Genomic DNA, 16,784 nt, shown 5'->3' on the forward strand with positions numbered 1-16,784 from the left:
TTTCTCCCAACACTGTATTGTGGTTTAAATTATATAGGCCTGACATTATTTTATTAGATTTATTCCAAATTATCATTTTTATGCTATTGTGAAATGATACTTTTTGAAAGGCCCAAATTCTAATCATTTCTTGCTTGATATATAAAAGTACAATTGATTCTGTATATAGATCTTTTGCTCTATAAACCTGCAGAAACCATTTATTAGCTCTTTCAGATTTTTGTAGATTTCTTAGGAATTTCTATACTATGAAAATGTTTGGTGATCACAGTTTTACATTATTTTCCAATAATGTATGCCTTACATTTTTTTTCCTCATAAAAAGAAGTAAAGGATTGAATAGAAGTGATGAGAGCAGATATCTTAACTTCATTTCCTATCTTAGGGGGCAAGAAAGCATGCATTCTTTTTCCCTTAAAAATAATATTCCATTTATCAAGTTGAAGAATGTGTAGTAAAGAATTTACTCTTACCCAAAGGGAGGTCTGGTCTTTGTGTTCATGTCCTGGGTTTAATCTTTAGGAAGAGAGTCTTTGTTTATCTGGAGGCCTTGGTCATAGGACAGGTTAAAAATGTGATTTTCATGAGTTTTCTTTGTCCACACATTATTTGCTCTACCTCCAGAGATCCTGCGGGCTAAAGATCAACCATATGGTATCAGCTATACTTTTCTCTTGAAGGAGGAGGAAGCTAAAAGTCAGTTAAGTGAACAGTCACTCTTGGAGCTGTAATTAAAACTCTGGACACCAACGTTCAGGTAAGTTCCCCTGGTTGGTTTGCAGAGAATTCTTATGAATGTATCTTAAATTTTGTTAAATATTTTCCCTGTGTATATTAAGATGATCACATAGGCTCCTCCATTAGTCTGTTAAAATTCTTATCAATTTTTTGAATGTCAAGCCAACCTTGTATTTATGGGATAAATTCAAATTTATCATGCCATATTAATCTTTTTATATATTGTTAAATTTAGTAAAGAATTTTTGCATAAGCATGAGTGATCTGAGTTTGTAGTTTTCTCATAAAGTCTTTGTTCCATTTGATTAGAGGTAATGCTGGCCTCATAAAATGAGTTAGGAAGTGTTCCTTCTTCCTCTGTTTACTGAATTAATTTTTTTAACACTGATATTATTTAATCCTTACATGTTTGATAGAATTCAGCAGTGAAGCCATCCTGGCTTGAATTTTCCATTGTGGCATTCCATATGAATTTTAGGATCAGCTTGTCAATAGGACTCAGCTGGGACTTTAATAGAGATTGGGTTAAATAGGAGATCACTTTGTGATGTATTGCCAACTTAACAATATCAAGTCTTCTGAACATGTACTTGGAGGGGTCTTTCCATTTATTTTTCTTTCTAAAATTTTTCCAGTATGTTTTGTAGTTTTCAGATTGTACATTTTACACTTCTTTTATTAAATTTGTTCCTAAGTATTTAATTCCTTGTGATCATATTATAAATTGAATCATTTCTTAGTATTATTTTTTGGTTTAAATGTATATTTTGACATTCAATTATTGGGTTTTTCCAAATCTATTTCTGTTAATGATGTCCAATATAATTACATTGTTTATCAGAAAACATATTATGCATGAGTTCAATATTTTTAAATTTGTTCAAACTTTTTTATGTCTCTGTACATGGTCTATCTTGATGAATATTCCATGTACACTTGAAAATTGTGTGAATTCTGTTCTTATAAGTGGCATGTAAAAGGCATTTCAATTAGAAACAAAACTTGTTGATAGTGTTGTTCAAGACTTCTATGTCTTTGGTGTTCCCTTTTTTGCATACTTATTATTTTCATTAGTTAAAAAAGGGATGTTAAAGTCATCGTCTTTAATTGTAAATTCACCCATTTCTTATTTCAGCTCTGTCAGGTTTTGCTTCATGTATTTTGAAGCTTTGTTATTGAAGCATATAAAAATATAATTTTTAAGTCTTCTTGATATATTAGTCCTTTCATCACTAAGCTATATACTTTTCATCTCTGTTCTCAATTTCTGCTCTTCAGTCTACTCTGTCTAATATTAAGCTATTCCAATCTTCTTCCTCTTACTGTTTGCATGGCATTTATTTTTCCAAACATTTACTTTTAATTTATCTGTATGTTTTTTTATTTATAAAGAGGGCACTCTTTGCTTTAAAATTAAAATGCTTAGACTTTTTATATTTATTGTTATTAGGAACATGATTAGGTTTATATCTGCCATCTTGCCACTAAAAAATATCTTACCTATAATAGATCAATTTTTTCTTTTCCTACATATATTTTCATTTATGAATAATTTTTAGTATTCCATTTAATTTACACTGTAGTCTTAGTAGCAATATCTTTTTGTGTTTTTCAGTGGTTGCTCTAATATTTACAAGATTAACATCGTAAGATATCAGTGTATTATGTAAGAATCTCACAACTCTATTCTTCCATTACCTCCTTTCTATCATCTGTGCTACTTTTAAATACCTTTTACTTGTACTTATGCTATTATCTCAGTGTATACTGTTGTTTTGGCTTAGCTTAGTTTATCTGTTCTAAAAAATAAAAATGAGGAAAATGTCACTTATTTACTTATGTGCATTTACCAGTGCCTGTATTCATCATCACTTTATGTGGATCTATGTATTTTCTAGTGAATTTCTTGCACAGTTTCATAATTGCCAAATATGTCAAGGTTGTTGGTTAGGAATGTTAGTCTTCCATATCTTTAGTAATTTTTGGTTTGTTATATTATTTATTTATGATCAAATAATATAAGATGGGTGTTAAAACATCTTGTTACTATTTTGCATTTTAGTATTCTTACCTTTACTTCTGTCAGTATTTTTTTTCTAATTTATTGTAAAGCTCCGTCATTAAGTACATGCACATTTTGGATTGTCATATCTTCTTGACAAATTGACTCTTCTATCACTATGAAATGAGCCTCTTTACATCTGGTAATATCCTTTTTCCTGAAGTCTACATTGCCTGATATTAATATAGGTAAACTAGCTTTCTAATATTTACTTTTAAGGGCGATGTTTTATTTCATCCTATTACTTCCAGGTAGAACCACTTCACAATCCATGACTGGATGGTACTATGCAGAGATTTGGGCTTCAACTCCATTCATGTTCCTCCTCTCCAACTTCTTTTTCCCACAAACTTCAGACATTTCATTAGTCCTGATCTCTAAATCTCTTACATATTTCTTCAGTGAGATGATAATGCAAATGTGCATTCGATATAGCGTATCCATAGGAAATTATACATATAGAGTCAGAAAATATGGATACATGAATTTGGTGAGACTAAATATTCTCTTGAACCAAAGAAGATATATATCAATGTAATACAAATGCAGACATAAATAATATGAATTTTCACATTATTTTCATATATTTTAAATAATATAATTTTCAATAATAAGGAAATATATTAAAACTCCTACTCTCTGGTTCATTGGTCTTACCCAGGTCAGCTAACAGGGAGGTGAAGATGGTCAAACGCCATACCAGGGAATCAAGAGTGCCTACAACTGTAAGCAGAGGAATTGCATCCATCATCCATGTGGAATCTAGGCCCCCTCTTGATGTGGAGGTGGAGAGGACATCACCATCCCAGGGTCCACAGAATGCAGGAATAAAATAGAGTGGACTTACTGATATTCTACTATAAAACTATCGTGATGAGTAATAGAAGAAATTTTAGCATTGACGTGGAGAAAGTGACCACAGTAGTTGCTGAGGGTAGGGAGAAGAAAGAAGAGATGTGATGTGGGGGAATTTTGGGGATTTTGAGTAGTCCTAAATGATATTGTAGTGTCAGATGCTGGACTTTTTATCCTGCCATAACCCACTGAATATATTGGCAGAGAGTGTGAACTACAGGGTAAACTATTATCCATGTGGTGCAGCAGTGCCCCAAAATGTGTTCACTGAGTGCGATGAGTGTGCCACAATGATGGGGGAGGTTGTTGGTGTGGGAGGAATGGGGTGGGGAGTGGGGTATACAGGAACTTCTTATATTTTTTAACTTAACTTTTTTTGTGTGATGTATATATCTTCAAAAAAAGACAATTTACAAAAATGATGAGGTGGGGAGGTAGGGAGTGGGTTATATGGGAATCTCTTACGTTTTTTGTGTTTTTTTTATGTTTTTTAATGTAACAGTCCTTGTGATCTATTAGCTTTAATAAAAAAAAATAATCCTATGAAAAAGAATCTCCAACCCAAGAACAGGTTGACAGAAGACATGACATTTGTTACATGAATAGGAATTAACCAAGTTGTAAGGTATTAAAGTGCATATATTTAGGGAGAAGAGCATAGAAAATCACTAACGGATAAAAGAACATGTGGTATTTTGGACAGAGACCAGCAAACATTAATTTTGAAGGACTAGATAATAAATATTTTAGGCTTTGTGGCTGTATGGTTACTGTTGCAACAACTTAATTCTGCTGTAGCATGAAAGCAAAAGTAGTGAATTCATAAATGAATGAGCTTAGCTGTGTTCCAATAAAATATTATTTACAACTGGTGGTGGCCTGGATTTGGGCTGTAAGCCATAGTTTGCTATCCCTTGACTTAGGTTATGACAAGTAATTCATACTACTGAGCATTGGGATGTATCATAAGTAATTCCTGAAGCAGAAACGTTTAGGACAGGTGTGCGGTCGCAAGATCATGTAGAGTTATGTCTACCATACTAAAGTATATGATTCTTTTCCTGAAGGAAGTGTAGATCCATTAGAATTATTAAGGCAAGGGACCTAAATGATCAACATTAGCTTTTATGCAAGAACTTTGAGACCAATGTCTTAGGGTAGATTATAACCAAAGAGTTACTGGAGGTACAAAGGTCTATTACTATATCCCAATAATATTCAACTATTAGGATTCAACAAATTAAAAGTGAAGTAAATGGTGAGAGTTGGGAAAGTAAAATAAAAAAGAAAGAAAGAGGTGCATCTGAGAACTATTTGGTTATAAAAAAGTTGTTAAAGATATGGTACGAAATGAGAGCTCCTAGAGATATCATTCAGAAGATGAAACTAAAAGTCACAGCAATAAAATCTGAGGAAACAACAAAGTTATTTAAACAGACTTTGAGGTGTGTGGGATGAGCCAAAGGGCATTGAAAATTTAAGAAGCATTCAGAGATGTAGCAAGAGTTACTATAGGAATAGATACACAAAATCATTGATGATAAGATACATATACATGAAAACAATTAGATATTAGTCTTCACAAACTATTGGAGAACAGAACACAGAGGTGCATGTAACTCCCTCTCTTCTGATTTGATATTTGTCTAAAAGAGTTTAATTAGTGGCAAAATAAGGCATTGTTCTTTAGTTTATCTCCAGAACACTGTAATCCAAATTTTTGTGGTCACATTATTTTACAAATTTTATGATCTAAGAACTTCTTGATATGATGCATAGTTTTCTCTCTGTTTCTTGCTTATTTTCTTGGAGAGATGTTGGGGAGTTGTGATAAGGAAGGAGAATATTAATTCCTCAAAGAAAGTACTGTAATTCTAAAATGAATGAAAAAGGAAAGATAAGAAATTAATATAAAAATTAAAAGATGCAATTATTTTCAAAATCAGAATTTATATTAGAAACTTTTTAAAAATTTTAAATGATTATAGTAGATGAATGTATATGAGAAAGTAGAGGGATACAGGCATTTAATTCTTAGCCTCAATTCATTTCTATTTCTCATAAGATTCTCCCAAGATGCATAAAGTTTTATGTAAAGTAGTTTAGGATGGTGATAAAACAAAATTCTCTTAAAGAGTGTGCCAGAGAGCAACAGTTCTAAGAATTACCCTTTGAAATAAGGGAACATTTTGCTTACTGTCTTATCTTACAAATTTCCAGTGTACATTTATATATTAGAAACTCTGAGAAGAATTTGTTGAAGGGAACTTAACTTGATTTAATGCAAACTTTCAAACTCATTTGAGCACAAAAAGCCTTTATTTTTCATAATAGCTGTTAATATGCCTTGGAACTAGAATTTTTGGGAGGATGCTTTGGTAAATATGGCAAAAGTATTTGCATGTTAAAATTCAAAAACTGATTAGTACAGTGCCCAACAGGTATTGGTCACTCAATGAATATTTGTTGTATATATTAAAGCCAATGAGCATACATAGTTTAAGTTAATGATCTAAGCAATACTTTGAAAAAATCTGAATAGGTATAATCCCTACTGAGCATAACAAGAAGTGAAGTTTAGCAGGATTAGTGAATTCCTGAAGGTAACAAATCTAGTTGGTTGGGGGAGTTGGGAATTAAAGAAGAATTTTTTTCAATCAGATTTTTTTCTAGAGATATCAAATTATTGGGAAAATATTTAAATTACTTAATAGCTATAGATTGTCAGATTGTAATAATCCATCCCCCCAAAGCATTTTCAAAACAAAATATGCTATGAAAGTGTACAGTGATCAAACTCAAAAAGAGTAAGGATCACATTTTTGCTCAAGTTTCTAGAACATAACCTGGGTATGAGAAAGTATTTTAAAGGTAGGAGAAAGATAATATTCTTAAGGAAAAGAAAAGAAAATGTTTATTGCTGCCTTTCGAACTTTGTTTTTTAACAGAAGCCAAGTAAGGGAACCATGGCATTTATTTTGGTGTAAGAAGACATAATGAGACAAGGATATACTATTTTGCATTGAGCAATGAAAATGGCACTCTGAATTCTTTCAAATATGAATAAATATCATAATGTATTTGAAAATTCCCATCAGCATAAAATGAGCCATAAATTGGCATAAATTCTAAAAAATTCTACAGTCTTTTAGGTTCCTATACCCTGCAGTGACCCACAATCTCCAGAAATGAGCTCTAGCCCATAAGATTAGCAAATAAGCAGTGAAAAGGCAGCAGGAGCAATTTGCTCAGATTTGCATGAGTATAGTGACACTGTGAAGAGAGCAAGGAAAGATAGACACACACTACTTCCTGCTGAAAAGCACACGACCTCTCCATTGCAATAGGTCATGCTTATTAATATGTTAGTAAACATAATTTAAAAATGTATTTATCTGCATTAATTTACCCCTGAAGACTTCAATATTTCAATAAACTTTTATCACCAGTCAAGGACTTCAGTTCATTGTACAGAAGAATCTTCATATTATTCATAATATAAATTTGAGTTTTTCACTTCATGACTCTACCATTGGATTAAAATGGGACAAAATACCACTGATTTCTTAATATTAAATGTATAATTCTTGCCAAACAAAATAGCATTTACAACAGATTATTCTATGGCATTTTATAAATTATAAATAATATAGTATAAAGCATACACCTATTATGCAAAATCTAATGGCTGCATTTCACGGATGGTATATGTGGCAAAATCCTGGATGCCCTCTGTGATGCTCTGAAGCAGTATGGACCCTAGAAAAGTATGTTCTTAAAAGATAGTCCCTTCCTGTGGATGTGGCCCCATTGTACTTAGGATCTTTTAGTAAGTAGGATCTTAAGATGTGACCCACCTCATTCAGGGTGGGTCTTAATCATCTTACTGGAGTCTTTTATAAGAGAATAAAATTCACACAAAGAGATCTGGAAGAGAAGGAAGAGACTAGCAGTTGTTGCCCTATGCCTTGTCATATGACAGAGGAGTTCAGAATCACTGGCAGCAGGTCTTCAGGAAGAAGGCATGATCTTGATGCCTTGATTTGGACATTTCCAGGAGCACAGGACTATAAGCTTGTAAGCTAATAAATCCTATTTAACAGTCAATCCATTTCTGGTACATTGCTTTTTTTTTTTTTTTTTCGGTGGTCTGGCAGAGTAGAGCACCCTGTGTGGTAGACAGAATTGTGTACCCCAATTTGGACACATTCTTGGTCTTGGTCTGTATTTTGGTGTGCATGGTCCCTTTGGAAATAGGATCTCTTGAATTTGTTACATCAGTTAAGGTGTAGCCCAACTAAATCAAGTTGTGCTCTGATCTGGATTATTGAGTCCTTTTAAAACAGAATGAAATTCAGATGTGGAGAGAGAAACCCACAGGAAGAAACTGGAAGTCAAAGAAAAAGGCAAAGACACTGCCAAATACATTGCCATGTGATAGAAAAGCCAAAGACCAGAGATCTCTGGCAGCCTGCCCCACAATGCTACAATCTTCAAAAAGAAGCCATCTCTTTGGTGATGATTCGATTTTGTAATTCTCCTTGCTTCAAAACTGTAAGCCAATAAATTTCTGTTGTTTAAGCCAACCTGTTGTATGATATTTTTTTAGCAGCTAGAAAACTAAGGTACCCTCTAATGTCCACTGTTCCCCTCTTTCCTTGTCACTATAGTGACAAGCTAGGTCTACCTTAGCAAAGACTACCTTAGTAAAGACATTTTCCAGCCTTGTTTGCATATTGCTATGGCCGTCTGATGAAATTTTACCAATGGGATATGAGAAGAACTGAGGTATTGTACTCCTGGGTTTTACCCTTTAAAAATTTGGCCATGCATGCTCCTGGTCCCTTTCCCCTTTCCTACTGGCTGAGAGATGGATAAAACTTGAACCTGAGATGGTAGCTGTGTGTTGAGAATGGCAAATCTGTCCCTATAGCCTTGGACTACCTCTCTTTGAACTGTTAGATGAGGGAAAAATAAACTTTTAACTTTTTTTCCCTCTTGTTTTTTTTTAAGGAGTTACTGGGAATTGAACTTAGGACCTCATACTGGGGAGCACTTTCTAGCTTTCTAACTTCTAACTTTTTACTCATTGTATTTTGTGGCCTCTTGTTTCAGCAGCTTAGTCTACCGAGTACTACTTTCTGCACTGGAAGTACAATTACAAAAGGAAATAGAGGGAAGCAGACTTGGCCCAGTGGTTAGGGCATCTGCCTACCACATGGGAGGTCCACGGTTCAAACTCTGGGCCTCCTTGATCCATGTGGAGCTGGCCCATGCACATTGCTGATGTGCGCAAGGAGTGCCCTGCCATGCAGGGATGTCACCTGTGTCAGGGAGTCCACGTGCAAGGAGTGCGCCCCATAAGGAGAGCCGCCCAGTGCGAAAGAAAGTGCAGCCTGCCTAAGAATGGCGCTGCACACACAAAGAGCTGACACAACAAGATGATGCAACAAAGGGAACCACAGATTCCTGTGTTGCTGACAACAAAAAAAGTGAACAAAGAAGAACACACAGCAAATAGACACAGAGAACAGACAATGGGGGTGGGGGAGAGGGGGATAGGGAGAGAAATAAAATAAATAAATACACCTTTAAAAATATTTTTTCAAGAAAAAAAAAGGAAATAGACCTGAGTATTTCCTCCAAAATATAATACTAACAATAGCAGAAGTGATGATGATGATGATAATAATAATACAATACCTAACCATCATGATATTTGTTTTTTTAATATTAAAGTCTAAAACGTTACTAAATATACAGCAATGGGTTCTTATACATACCCTTCTGTAAGCTTTTTTCAATCAGTAAGTTATAGATATTTTCCATATTAAGTACTTATAGATTGTGTATTACTCCCTACATAGCCATTTTAAATGGCTGAATTATGTTGCCAATCTACTATTGATGCATAATTTGATTGTTAACAATTTTTCACTATTATTAACAGCTTGATGCTTAAGTTCTTACATTGCCCCCTTCCCAAATGAACATGATTATTTCCTTAAGTGAAATCTTACAAGTAGGGATGTTTAACATTTTACTCTACATATATATCTGTCCAACTACCCTGCAGAAAGTGGCATCTTTACATATTTTTTGGCAAGACAAAACAATAATAATAATAGTAGCTAACACTTATATTACACTTCCCAGGTACCAGGCATTGTTCTATATTTTATATAGCTCATTTAATAACCCTACCTGGAAGGTACCATCATGCCCATTTTTCAGGCAAGGAAATGGAAGCACAGAAAGAAATAACTTGCCTAAAGATGCAATTAGAGACCTAAAACAGAATTATTCAATCTAAGTTTCCAACAGACTGGAGGATGCAGCAGTATAATCTCATGGAGGGTCATTAGATGATGGCAGAAGAATTAGGGTGTCTCCCTTCTCTTGGTAGTCATGGGCAGCAATAGAAGAATGCACACTCTTCTTCACAGTTACAGCAGGTTGGAGTGGAGCAGCAGGTTAGCCATGCCTAGCACCCGGGCCATCCCACTGCCCCACTCTGCTGCAGCCTATGCCCTGCTGTGCACTGCCTGCAGTTGCCGCCCTTGGCCTATGTTCAGGACTATCATAATATTCTATAGTTTAAAAAGATTTGATTTGTAAGTACTTTAGTATTGAGTGTCAAGAAACAACAGAAAAGTGACATCATAAATATGGCAACATATGACATCACCTAAAATCTGAACAGTTAAACTGGGCTCTTCAAACATCTGGAATAATTTGGACTATGTGTCAAAGAAGAGCCTTAGCACAAAGACAACTAACAATAAAACCCTGGAGAAGTGGGAAGAACTGGTTTTCAGAATTAACTCATCAAGATAATCAGATATCCAGATGTCTGAAAATATTACAAGCCATACTAAGAAACAGGAAAATATAGTTAAGTTAAGGGGAAAAAAATTAAAAATTAAACCTTCAGAGGAGACACAGAGTTTGGAACCACTAATCAAAAAGGTCAAACAAATTTCCTAAATCAATTCAAGGATGTTTTAGTCTGCTAGGCTGCCAAAGTAATATGTCAGAAATGGGTTGGCGTGTGCAATAAGGATATATTTGTTTATAAGCTTATAGCTCTGAGGCCATGAAAATGACCAAATCAAGATGTCATCAGGCAATGTTTTCTCACTGAAGACTGGCTGCCAGCAATCCTGGACTCCTTTGTCACAAGACAAGGTACATGGCAGTGTCTGCTGTTCTCTTCCTTCTCTTCTGGGTTTTGTGACTTTTAGTTTCTGATTTCCATAGCTTTCTCCTGTTCATGCAACAAATTCCTTTCTCTTATAAAGGACTCTAGTAAGAGGATTAAGACCTACCCTGGGCCACACTTTTCTGAAGTAACCTAATCAAAATAGCCCTACTTACAATAGGTTTACACCCACAGGAACAGGTCAGCTTTAAGAGCATGATTTTCTTTCTTTCTTTCTTTCTTTCTTTCTTTCTTTCTTTCTTTCTTTCTTTCTTCCTTCCTTCCTTCCTTCCTTCCTTCCTTCCTTCCTTCCTTCCTTCCTTCCTTCCTTCCTTCCTTCCTTCCTTCCTTCCTTCCTTCCTTCCTTCCTTCCTTCCTTCCTTCCTTCCTTTCTTTCTTTCTTTCTTTCTTTCTTTCTTTCTTTCTTTCTTTCTTTCTTTTTTTAGAACATGATTTTCTGAAGGCCCATCCAGCTTCAAACTGTCACAAAGGAGATGAAGGAAAGTATGCATAAAGAGATAAAGGAGGTTAAGAAGATAACATGTGAGCATAAAGAAGAATTTGAAAGTATAAAAACATAACAGAAATTACGGGGATGAAATTCACAATTGTAGAGATTAAAAATGCACTAAAGTCATACAACAACAGATTTGAACAATCAGAAGAAAGAATCAGCAAACTAGATTTCAAGGCCAATTGAAATCATACAGTCAGAAAAACAGACAAAAGAATAGAAAAAATTGAGCAGGGTCTCAGGGATTTGAATGACAGCATGAAGTGCACAAAAGTGAGTCATGGATGTTCCAGAAGGAGAAGAGAAAGAATGTTTGAGGAAATAATTGCCACAAATTTCCCAAATCTTACGAAAGACATAAATATTCATATCTAAGAAGGGCAACATACACCAAACAGAATAAATCCTAACAGACCTACTCTGAGACACGTAGCAATCAGAATGTTAAATGACAAAGAATAATTATGAAAGCAGCAAGAGAAAAGTCATTCATCATATACAAGGGATCCTCAATAAGACTAAATGCCAATTTCTCACCAGAAACCTGGAGGCAAGAAGGCAGTGGTATGATATATTTAAGCTCCTGAAAAAGAAAAACTGCCAGCCAAACATTCTTTATCTGGCAAAACTATCCTTCAAAGTTAGGAAGCTTAAAATATCCACAGAGAAACAGAAATCTTCCAAATCTAATCCAACTGTACATTAAAAGAATTATAAACTGTGAACAAGTAGGTTTTATCACAGTTATTTAAGGGTGGTTCAACGTAAGAAAATTGATTAAAGCAATACACCACGTTAACACATCAAATTGATTATCTCAATTGACACAGAAAAGGCATTTGATAAAATCCAGCATTAAAGTAAATTAAAAATTTTCTGCATCAAAGGACTTTATCACAAAAGAGAAAAGACAGCTTACTCAATGGGAGAAAATACTGGTAACCACTTATCTGATAAAGAGTTAATATCCATTAAATATAAAGAAATCCTACAACTCAACAATAAAAAGACAAATGACCCAATTTAAAAATGGGCTAAAGACTAGACTGAACACTTTTACCAAAGAACACAAATGGCTAAAATACACATGCAAAGATGCTCAACGTTACTAGCTATTACAGAAAATACAAATCAAAACTACAGTGACATGACATTTCATATCCACTAGAATGGCTACTATTTAAACAACAACAACAAAAAAAAACCCCAGAAAATTACAAATGTGGGAGAGGATGTGGAGTAAGAGTACCACTCATTCACTGCTGGTGAGTTTGTAAAATGTTTAGCCACAGTGGAAGACTGTTTGGCAGTTCTTCAGAAAGTTAAGTATAGAATTATCATATAATCCCTGCAATCCCACTACTATGTATGTAGTGAAAATAATTAAAAGCAAGGCTGGAGCAGGTATTTGCATACTGATGTTCATAGAAAAAATATTCACAATTACCAAAAGATGGAAGCAACCCAAACAGTCATAAACCAATGACCTGATAAATAAAATGTGGTCTATACATACAGTGGAATACTATTCAGCCATAAAAAGGAATGAAGTCCTGATATATGTGACAATCCTTGAGGACATTATGCTGAGTGGAATAAACAAGGACAAATATTGTATGATCTCACTAATATGAACTAATTTGAATAAGGAAACTCAGAGTTAGAATCTAGAATATACAATAATGCGCTGGATTGAGGGAAAGAATGGGCAAATAATGCTTAATTTGTACAGAATTTCTACTTAGGTTTGGTATAAAGTTAAGGAATTGGATGATGGTATTGGTAGTACATTACTGTGAGGGTAATTAACAGCTCTACTTAAATAGGAGAATGTGGTTAAAAGGGAAAATTTTAGGTCTTATATATATTAATAGAATAAAAGTATAACAGAGTGAACCATATTTTAAATGATGGACTATAGTTAACAGTACAAGTATAAAAACCTTCTTTCATGAATTAAACAAATATACCACACTAATACAAGGTGTTAATAATAGGGTGGTATGTGGGGAAAAATACACCTAATGTAAAATATGGTCTATATTAATAGTATTATTTTAATATTACTTCATCAATAGTATCAAAGGGAGTTATAGGGACACTGTATTTTTATATGATACTTAAATTTAAAAATATTTAAATAAAAATACAAATAAAAAAGAAACTATAACCTATTATTTATTTTTTTGGCTTTTATTTGATTTTTTAATGTTACATTAAAAAAATATGAGGTCCCCATATACCCCCCATCCCTTCCCCCCACTCCTCCCCCCGTAACAACAACCTCCTCCACCATCATGAGACATTCATTGCATTTGGTGAATACATCTCTGAGCACCACTGCACCTCATGGTCAATGGTCCACACCATAGCCCACACTCTCCCACAGTCCACCTAGCGGGCCATGGGAGGACATCCAGTGTCCGGTAACTGTCCCTGCAGCCCCACCCAGGAAAATGCTCCCACATCACATCTCTTCCTCCCACTCCCTACCACCATGGCCACTTTCTCCATACCAATGCCACATTTTCTTCGATTACTAATCACAGTAGTTCAAGAATAGAATATCAGTAAGTCCACTCTAATCTATTCTCTATTCCTCCATCCTGTGGACCCCAGAATGGCTGTGTCCACTCCACATCTATATCAAGAGGGGGCTTAGATTCTACATGGATGCTGGATGCAATTCTCCTGCTTTCAGTTGTAGGCACTCTTGGCTCCCTGGTGTAGCGGTTGTTCTACCACTTAGCAGCTTTGTGACCCTGTGCACACCATTTAAATTCTCTGTGCCTAAATTTTACTACCTGTGAAATGGGTATGAGAATAACTTCCACACAATATTGTTTTGAGTACCTGAAGGGTTCTGTTAGGTAGGTATTAATAGCCCCATTTTATATGGAAGTAAATTGGGCGTCGGATAAATTCTAGGATACCCCAGTAATAATCAGCATTGCCTGGGCTACCACTTCTTCTATTTAAATATTGCACTGCCACCGTATGCTAGAATGGTTTAGTTTATACCAACCTAGAATAACTAGAGCCCAGGGGGTCCATGAACATATTATCAATAATATGTGAAATTTTTTAAAAAGGTGTTAATTATTACCCAGGTATGAAAGCATGCTTTAATAATTGAGCATGCTAGGGGGCAGAGATTATGTTTTATTCATCTTGAATCTATCATTATATCTAGTGTTATGAATTATATATTATCAAATGTACAACTACAATTATGTATTGCATTAAGTGCATCACCTTTGGAAGCAATGAAAATAAGCTAGTACAATGAGCTATTTTGCACTGTGAATGGTTTAAATGTTTTTGATAAGAGATTTGATAGTTACTTAAAAGTATGATGTTAGTAGAACTGTGTCATAGATGACTATGTAAATATTCTAATATTTAGATAACTCCATCTTCAGTAGATTTTTACTTTTGTTTTTTGTTAGTTTATTTTGACACGTGAATTAGTCAATCAGTGACTCACTTAAAGATTCATTAAGTAAATATTCTATCTCAAGCATATGGTCTTCAGTTTTAAGCTATGGAACAGAGGAGAAGAAGATTACTGTTTTTCTTTTTCTTTTGATTATATTGCATTTTAATAGTTCATTTAACTCAGTATAATTTGGTTCTTAGATTACTACATAATGGTTTGGGGATGAGGCGGTATTTTATTCTGCTCTATATTCCATGATTTGCATAATGCCTGGTGAATGGAAGAATGAGTAAATGAGTGAATGGATAAAATATAAGAACGATATACCACTAAAATCCTCCTGCCTTGTGTGATATGTTGCTTCCAAAACTGGGTATATATTCAAAGCAGCCCCCTCTCTGTTCTCCACCCCACATATTTCAGGAAATATTGAGCTGGAGAGCCTACAGTTTTTCTTAGGAAATGGTCTTATCTCTACCATGACTATGTTATATTTCTGAGACGGGAACTACCCTCACTCTCTGTTGGTGGGAAAATTCTCTTCCTTCCATGCATGCTTTTATGTGCACAAAGTTCCCTTCCCTTATTATAGTAAGTGGGTATGGATTTGAACTTTGTATACTGAAAATTGGTTATAGGACTAATTATACTGTGAGCAGGAAATCTAACCATCTTGCTTCATTTTCTTATTCACAAGGAAAGGATGTGGAGGCAGTGGCCACTGGAGGTTCTGAAGGCAGGGAGAGGGGAAAAACAGGTGTAATACAGAAGTATTTTCAGGACTTGGGAATTGTTCTGAATGACATTGCAATGACAGGTGCAGGCCATTATGTATCTTGCCATAACCTACAGATGTGAGTGAAAGAGAGTGCAGACTACAATGTAAACTTTACTACACACTTTGTGGCAATGTTCCAAGATATGTTTATGGATTGCAATGAATGTACCTCACTAATGGGGGATGTTGTTGATGTGGGAAAATGTGGGAGGTATGGGGTATGGGGCATATGGGAATTCCCCATATATTTTATGTGACATTTGTATAATCTAAATATCTTTAAAAAATAAAAGACAAACAAATAAAAACAGTAGAATTGTTTCCTAAAGAACTATTAAGATTATTTTTAAATAACTTTCCGGTATATAAAACTGTGTTTTTATAATAGCTACTTTTTACTTTATTTCTTGTTGTTTTTTTAACTTCACTTGTCAACGTATCAAAAATGTGAGCAAATTCTTGTCTTTTCTATTTTTTTTCAAAATTTGCTGTTTAAATGTATTTTAATAAAAAGTTAAGAAATCAAAGCTGTTTTACGCCCCCAGATGCTGAATAAAAGTTATTTCTATGCTTTTTGAGGTAACTGATTCATATTTAAATTTTCACCAATTAATTGGAAAACAGAGGACAATCAGGAGGTCTGCAGAGATGTGTTCAGAGGTTTTTCTCATGTTCCTCTCCCAAAGGAAGCAGATGTCTTGGAACAGTCAACCAGACAGACCCCTATGCAATTTTTCTGGTATAAAAGATGAGCCAAATAAGCAAAAGAGATTATTCTTGTTCAGAAAACTAACCAGTATCTTATTTCTAATAAAATATCAGCAAAATTCAATGGCTAAATAAAGCTAACTTTGTTGAAGCTTCTGCTTAAGACTTCTTTTTTTTTTTTTTTTTGCTGAAGAACTTTTGACCAAAAGCCTTTTCTATCTCTCCAAAGTGCCACACTTTACTTGAAGATAGGTATGTGTTTGCCCATTAAGTTTTAAAGTTTTCTACTTTGAAGAGTATATTGGTTAGAGAAAGTCTTTAAAGCTTATTGAAATATGTCAGAATTTTATAAATTTGTTCTTACGTATCACTGGATGGTATTTTTAATATCTTGTAGACTGTAAACCTTCTTAAAACTATTAAATTAATAGCACTAGTTAATGCCTATTTGACAGTAAACTATGTAAAAAAAGCATTGTTTAATTGTGT

Source organism: Dasypus novemcinctus, chromosome 16, assembly GCF_030445035.2.
Source record: "Dasypus novemcinctus isolate mDasNov1 chromosome 16, mDasNov1.1.hap2, whole genome shotgun sequence".
Lineage (NCBI taxonomy): Eukaryota > Metazoa > Chordata > Mammalia > Cingulata > Dasypodidae > Dasypus > Dasypus novemcinctus.